Source organism: Haliaeetus leucocephalus, unplaced genomic scaffold (genome assembly GCF_000737465.1).
Source record: "Haliaeetus leucocephalus isolate CR32 unplaced genomic scaffold, Haliaeetus_leucocephalus-4.0 Scaffold848, whole genome shotgun sequence".
NCBI classification, from domain to species: Eukaryota; Metazoa; Chordata; class Aves; order Accipitriformes; family Accipitridae; genus Haliaeetus; species Haliaeetus leucocephalus.
In genome coordinates, this window is record NW_010973284.1 from 14,516,043 (window position 1) to 14,523,296 (window position 7,254).

Genomic DNA, 7,254 nt, shown 5'->3' on the forward strand with positions numbered 1-7,254 from the left:
ATCCTCCCTCTGACCCTTCTTGTAAATGGGAGTCACATTGGCAAGCCTCCAGTCCCCTGGGACCTCCCCTGTTGACCAGGATCGCTGATAGATGATAGAGAGTGGCTTGGCAAGGACCTCTGCCAGTTCCCTAAGTACTCTTGGATGGATCCCATCAGGTCCCATAGATTTGTGAGTGTCCAGATGGCGTAGTAGGTCACTAACTATTTCCTCCTGGATTAAGGGGGGTATGTTCTGCTCTTCATCCTTACCTTCCAGCTCAGGGGGTGGAGTACCCTGAGGATAACTGGTCTCCCTATTAAAGACTGAGGCAAAGAAGGTATTAAGTACCTCGGCCTTTTCCTCATCTCTGGTGGCTACGTTCCCTTCTGTATCCATTAAAGGATAGATATTCTCCTTGGGATTCTTTTTACTGTTAACATATTTGTAAAAACATTTTTTGTTGTCCCTTACAATAGCGGCCAGATTTAGTTCTAGCTGAGCTTTTGCCTTTCTAATTTTCTCTCTGTATGATCTAACAAGATCCCTGTACTCCTCCCAAGTTGCCCGCCCTTTCCTCCAGAGAAATCATTTTAGAAACCTGGTCTGCGACTGGTCTGAATAGTTTTGGTCTGAATAGCCTGTCTGGTCTGTGTATCCTTCATACTCAGTTTCATTTCTCCATGTGGTTTTACATTTATTACAAGTCAGAAACCTTTGCTATGAGTTCCGGTGTTATTCTGCCCTCCTGCCTTGCTTTCTTAACCCATCACCCCTCTAATAACTCCTGGCTAGCAACTGTGCTGAAGACAGCAGTAATACTTGTCTAGGTGGAGTTTCAGAGTCATGAGGGAAGGCCTGGCAAGAAATCCAAGGAGAACAAAGGCAGGTTGTTGCTACAGAGGCAGAAAAGGAAGTTTAGAGGCAGAACAAGAAGTATAGAGGCAGAAAAAGAAGTAGGGACTAGTTCGTAACAGTTGGTTAGTTAGCCTTGCTTCTGTACATGCCACTTTTCACTTGTAGCTATCAGAGGCTGAGCGAAGGATAAGAGAGACATGTCCAAGGTTTGCCTTCTAGTCTATCTGAAGCAGAGGTAGATGCTCACTACAAAACCCTCTGATTTGCAAGTGCCAACTCATTCTCTCCTTCTCCTCCCTCCTTCAGATGCCTGCTGTTCTCTACATACATAGTGGCAGTTCCTTCTTGGAAACATGGCAATGACCTATACACCCTACAACATGAAAGCAGGTGGAAAAATGGGAAATGTATCAGTTTCACACCTAACTTCCTAGTAAACCATTATCTGATAGACATCTAAGGCTCGCAGGGTAACTTCCCTAAACTATTTTACTCTTCTGGTTTGCCCTCAGTTGTTGAGAAGAAAAGACTGAAGAATACAGAGCATATGTTGTTTAACCCTTTCCTGTAGGTTTCCTACATGTCTCAGTAGCATGTACTGCTGTGCAAAACCTGCGTTAAATGTATAAAGGTAGCCTTTTTTTCCTAACCCCTTAGTAGTGTGTCTAACTGGAAAATGAAGCACTGGTTTGTTGATGTTAGTTCCAGTTACAATGTCAAATATTAAATTACAATTTGATGCATGGTTTACTCTCATGTAAGTGTATATTAAAAAGCATTGCTGTTTTATCATACATTTGCAGAGACAGAATTCAAGTTCAAATGCATAATGGTAAAAGCCAATTTTTAAAAGACATAAAAGCTAAGACCTTCAAATGGTGTTATTTAAAGTTAGTCACACGTAACCACAAAAGTGAATTACTTGATATTAAAAACTGCCTAAGGTCAAGTGTTGCTGGAAAGTTGCTGTTCAGAAAGTCCACCATATAATTTTGCTGACTAATTTTGCATACAGTGATATAATGGCTGACTACAGTTATCATGCATTTGCCCTTCTGTTCTTCCTGCAGGCAGAATTTTTGTTCATGAGTGGGTCCACCTTTGATGGGGGTGTTTGCTGAGTATGACAGTGACACGCATTTCTATGCAACTGGGCAGAATCAGGTTAAAGTTACAAGGTAGCTCAGCGTTTTCCTCCATCTACAAGCACTTTGTGTTGGGCTTTAGAAACCTCACTGGTCTTTTTCTAGAAACTTTTTCTATAAACCTTTTTCTTTTAGTCCTTATCTTGTCCCTCATTAAATATCTTTCCTACTTTATGAATAGATCATGTGATCTTCTCTGCATCTTTACACATTTCTGTGGTTGATGGATTGGCAATGATGTTGGGCATTACTTTTTTCTGAACTGACACTAGACACTTTATCACTTCTGTGCTTTCATAACCACTGGAGACGAAATGGTGCTTGTACAGAAATCCTCCTTCCTCCCTGCTCACAGTGTTTGTCTAAGCTTTTCCTTCTCATCTCACCTCTCCCTTCTCAGACTACACTGCGACTTTGGGGCTTTCCTATTAAGCTTCTGGGTCTCCCTTGCTTCAAACTCATTTTTTATATTTTTGCTACTTCTGCAAAACTTCACCCCATGCTCTTACCACTGCAGGAGTGCCTGGCTCACTATCTGTTTTTCCTCTCTGTCCATATGGCTAATGGACCTCGAGAAACAAAGTTTTATTACAGCCTATTTGACTCACTGATCAAGTGCCTGTACATAATCAGGAAGCAATTTCACGGGCATTTTCCAGGGTACAGCAATATTTGTAAGTGGTAACTACTGAATTAATAAGTCTACTTCTGCAGTTATAAACTTTAAATCTGTAACTGTAATATTTTTACTCAGGCAATAGACTGAAATGATGGAGAAGCAAACAAATCAATAATTATTCTTCATGTCATTTTGGAATGTATATTCATATCTTTTTATAAGCATAACTTTTTTACATGGACAGAGTGCAGACTACACTCCAAGCACCATTAATGTCAGCACTATATTCAGATAGGGTTTTTAAGTGGAAGTGTATCCTGTTTTATCCTTAGGTGTTCCTCTGATCTTACCAGTATCTATATCTGTGAAAAAAAAAAGGCCTGCACTGAAGGTAATTATGTCATTAATAAGCTAACATGGCTTTTTAAGGAAGGATATGCATTTATTCCTGAAAGAAATTAAACTGCAGAATTGTCAATAATATATATGCGAAGTTTATCATCTGTAAGTACAAACACATAAGAACAGATTTCTTTCAATGAAACATACTGTTATAAAATTTGCTATATCCTCCTTTTTGAAATGTAATATTTATTTCAACTTTTATGTAAGTAAATAAACTGGAATGCATACTGTTATAACTGTAAAATGAAGTTTACCATCAGCTGAGGTTTCAACTATATAAATCAGCAGTTAAGATTTATTTCCATCCCTATTTTTATTTGTTACTCTTTTGTTGCTTAATTCTGATTTTTGTCTATTTGTTTATCATTGTAGGTGGCTGAATTCTGTAATGAGCATAACCAGAACAGAGAAGCACCCAATCTGCAGAATCAAATGTGTGACTACAGAAGCATGTGGGAAGTAATTAAAAACTGTACAGATTTTGAAAAGAATCTGTTCTTTAGCTTTATAATGAAATAATAGATGATTTTGTTAGGAAATTAGGATTTCTTTTCATTGAAACACAGTAAGAAAAGGCATCTTAACTTAAGACTGCAGTCTTCTCAAACAGTTTTAACATACCATCAAAACCAGAGGACCTGCACAGATTGTTATCAGAGAAGAATTTTCCTGTTATTCTTATATTCTGGATAAATGAATCTAGATAGCATGAATAAATACAACCATTTTTGTTTGATGTTAATTTATGTCATTTTTATAGCTAGGTTCTGATATTGTTAAGAATGATGGGATCTATTCCAAGTACTTGTTTACTTTCCCTGAGAATGGCAGATACAGCCTGAAATTTTACATCCAAGCTAACAGAACTATCGTGCCACAAACTGCAATGCCATGGAGTCATGCCATGTCCATACCAGGTCATGTAGAAAATGGTACAGTGAAGTAAGGCAGAGAAAATTATACAGCTATTTATTCCAGCATTTGTATACGTCAAGTCCCTTCACAAATACTGAGGGTAGGCACTAGAGCAATGACAGCCCAGCGAAGAGGTATTTAGTGTTGAACACTTTTCAAACACTGTGTGTGGTTGTTTCCCTTTAACACAAGAAAAGTCTGCATTCCCCAGAAGAATATTTAAAGTAGACTGTAAACAGCTGTAATAGAACAGTGTCTGTATACTACAGATAGACAGGATTTGTGTTTGCCTGTGAAAAGAATAACTGCAGGTTTATTAACTACAGTACTATAATCAGTCATCTTAAATTAAGAACTGTTGAAGTTTCAGTAAATTAAACTGTCCTGTAATTATAACAACAGTTACTTCAATTTCATAGTAGCTTTCTTAGTAATTAGCACTCTTGAAACTGTAAAGAAATAGCTATTGCACTAGAAATTATTGTACTTAATTGAGGTTAACGAATTTTTCAGATTTAAAACCATATAAATGAGGTGAAGTTCAGGTCACCTGCATACTACAGGAATATGCATATAGTTAAGAGTAATCATCATTTTTTAAAGCTTGCGGTAAAATCAAGACAAACCCATCAAGACCCTCAGCTATTAAAAATGATATTCAGATCAGAAGAGGAAGTTTCCATAGAACAGCTGCAGAAGGCTCCTTCGTAGTGTCTGCAGTTTCAATGGGACCTTAACGCTGATGTGTTTCCACCATGTAAAATTATTCATCTTGATGCCAGCATAGAAGATGATAAGGTCATTTTATCGTGGACTGCCCCAGGAAATCATTTTGATGAAGGCCAAGGTACATTTTTGCCTTGCTATCCTGCCTCCTGCCCAAGGTGAAATTGCAAAATGAATACATTTTCTGTGGGCATTTTAATTGAGCTCTCAACCTTTATCAACAGTATTTTGTTGCATCTGGAAGCACCCTGTATAAGAGCCAACTCAATTTTTGTCTGTACTTTGTAGCAGAAACTGAAGACTCAACATTTCTCATTCTTCATCATGAATCAAATTTTTGTTAACTATAAATGGCTTAAATATGCTATCCTAGTAATCCTGTGTGATATACATCACACAACACAAGTTCTGTAATGGAGTTTAGTCTCAATGACACCAGTGGGAATTTTGTGCAGTGGTTCCAGGGCTTTATTCTTGCTCTGCTCTTGCAAAGATTTTAAATGGAATTAACCAATGTGTTTTTGTAAAGAGCTTCTTGGAATTTTAATGGAAGGCTCTCTTTCACTATGTTGTAGTATTTTGCTACTCATGGAAGACAGACATATACTCTGTGAATATAAGGAAAGAGTGGAAAGAAACATCAAATTTGAACAAGAAATAGGAATTTTACTTCATTTAGTGCAAGGTCAAATTCAGTGAAGTCAGAAATACTGGGAGACTTCAGTGTGGGTTCATGATGGCTGCCATCATCTATTCATTTCAGTTCTGTGCTGTGAGAAATTTAATCATTCAAGCACTCAGTTTTGGTAATAAAATAAGGGTTTTTTGCGGATCTATCTGCCATGCTGCATTTATTTTTCCCAGTAGCTGAACTAATTAATGAAACTGATACTAAGAAAGTAATATTTTGAAAGTATTTTCAAATTATTTTGAAAGAGATCAAAAGTTTGAATGATAGCTAACACACATGACTATCCTCTAATATTTGTATTTTCAGCTGCAAGTTATGAAATCAGAACAGGTGAGACTCCTCTGGAACTAAGAGGCAACTTTTATAACACTGCTTTTGTGAACACTTGCCGTCTATCACCTGAGCATGCTGGCTGCAAAGGTAAGTTAAATAGTTTCACTAACCAGTAGTGTGGAGGTGTTTAAAAAGGAATTGGTCATTACTATTTCCAAGGCTTCAGTGACTGCTAAAGACAAACTGAAAACAATAATTATTTCATATTTATATGGACCCCCCCCCCCCCCGAAGAATTTGGCTAATTTTAGTGTCCAATATCTCAGAAAAAGTGGGATGATGTTATTTCATACCATGACTATCAGGAGTTATTTTTTGATACACTAGGAAAACAGATGGGGATAAATCTTCAGCCTGAAGTACTTTTAAATGCATGTGCCTGGATAAATTTCCCACAGTGATTTTAAAAGATTTGCATAAGACCTTCAGCAGCAGTTTACTCTCTTGATTATTAATGACTCTTATAACATCACCAAGAAGACACAGTATTTTTAAAAAAGGCAGAGGGGATGACCTGCAAAATTATTGGAAAATCTCCTTAACATCTGTCCCACAAAAACAATAGGAAAGCTGATACAGAATTTAATCAAGAATGGATCAAAGGATTAAAATATAATCAGGGTCAATCACTACCACATTTATTCCATTGTTATTATTTTTAATGCAATTATGAATTTAACAATGTAGCTATATCAGGAGATATTTGTGAACTGATTACTGTGTGATAGCTCAGTTCAAAATATAGTACTATGTGGGATTAACCAAGCACCTTGTTAACAAATTAGGAGCTACCTGGCTGGGAGATCTCAAAAAGTAGCTGGTAGGTAAACATCATCTAATAGACATTTCTCAAAGGATTGCAAATCGTGATAGGCGTGATGCTGTTAAATACTTTATCAAGGAATTGGAATAAAAAATAAAGTAACTTCTGGACAAGTTTCTTTGAGTATGAAGTGAGAAATGATGAGGAGGGATAGGACTGCCTCACAGAGTAATCTGGCTTGCTTGACAAACTGTTCCCACTCAAGAAAAACACATTTTATTCCAAATGGGATGGTTATTCATCTAAAGGCAAACAATGCCATTTAAAAGCGGAGATTTTACATACCAAATATTGTATACAGAATTTATCAGCATTTTACTATCTCACTGATCTAATCTTGCTTTTTCTATTGTTTCAAGTTCATATTACATAATTATTGCATTGTTCAGAATTTTTTTCCAGGAAATTCCAATTGTGCTTTTGCAATTATTTCTCTCTTCTAAAATGAATAACAAAGCATAGATCACCTGAAGAGGCATAAGGAAATGAAATTTGGTTTTTTTAGCTCACAATAAAACATCAAGTATTTTCTCCTAAAATTAACACATAACTAAATGCAGCCAACAAATCCAATATAACTGTACTTGCATAGAACATCAGTGTCTTGTTGCAAACTGTTATACCTCTTTTTGACATAAAGGCAGTTTTAGGAGCAAAGATCAGGTGCAAATCCCTCGAGGATGAGGCACAACACTCAGCGAGTGAAAGCTTTGGCTTTATGGAAAGCGTAGTGTTACCATGGTGGGAGCCCCAAGGCACT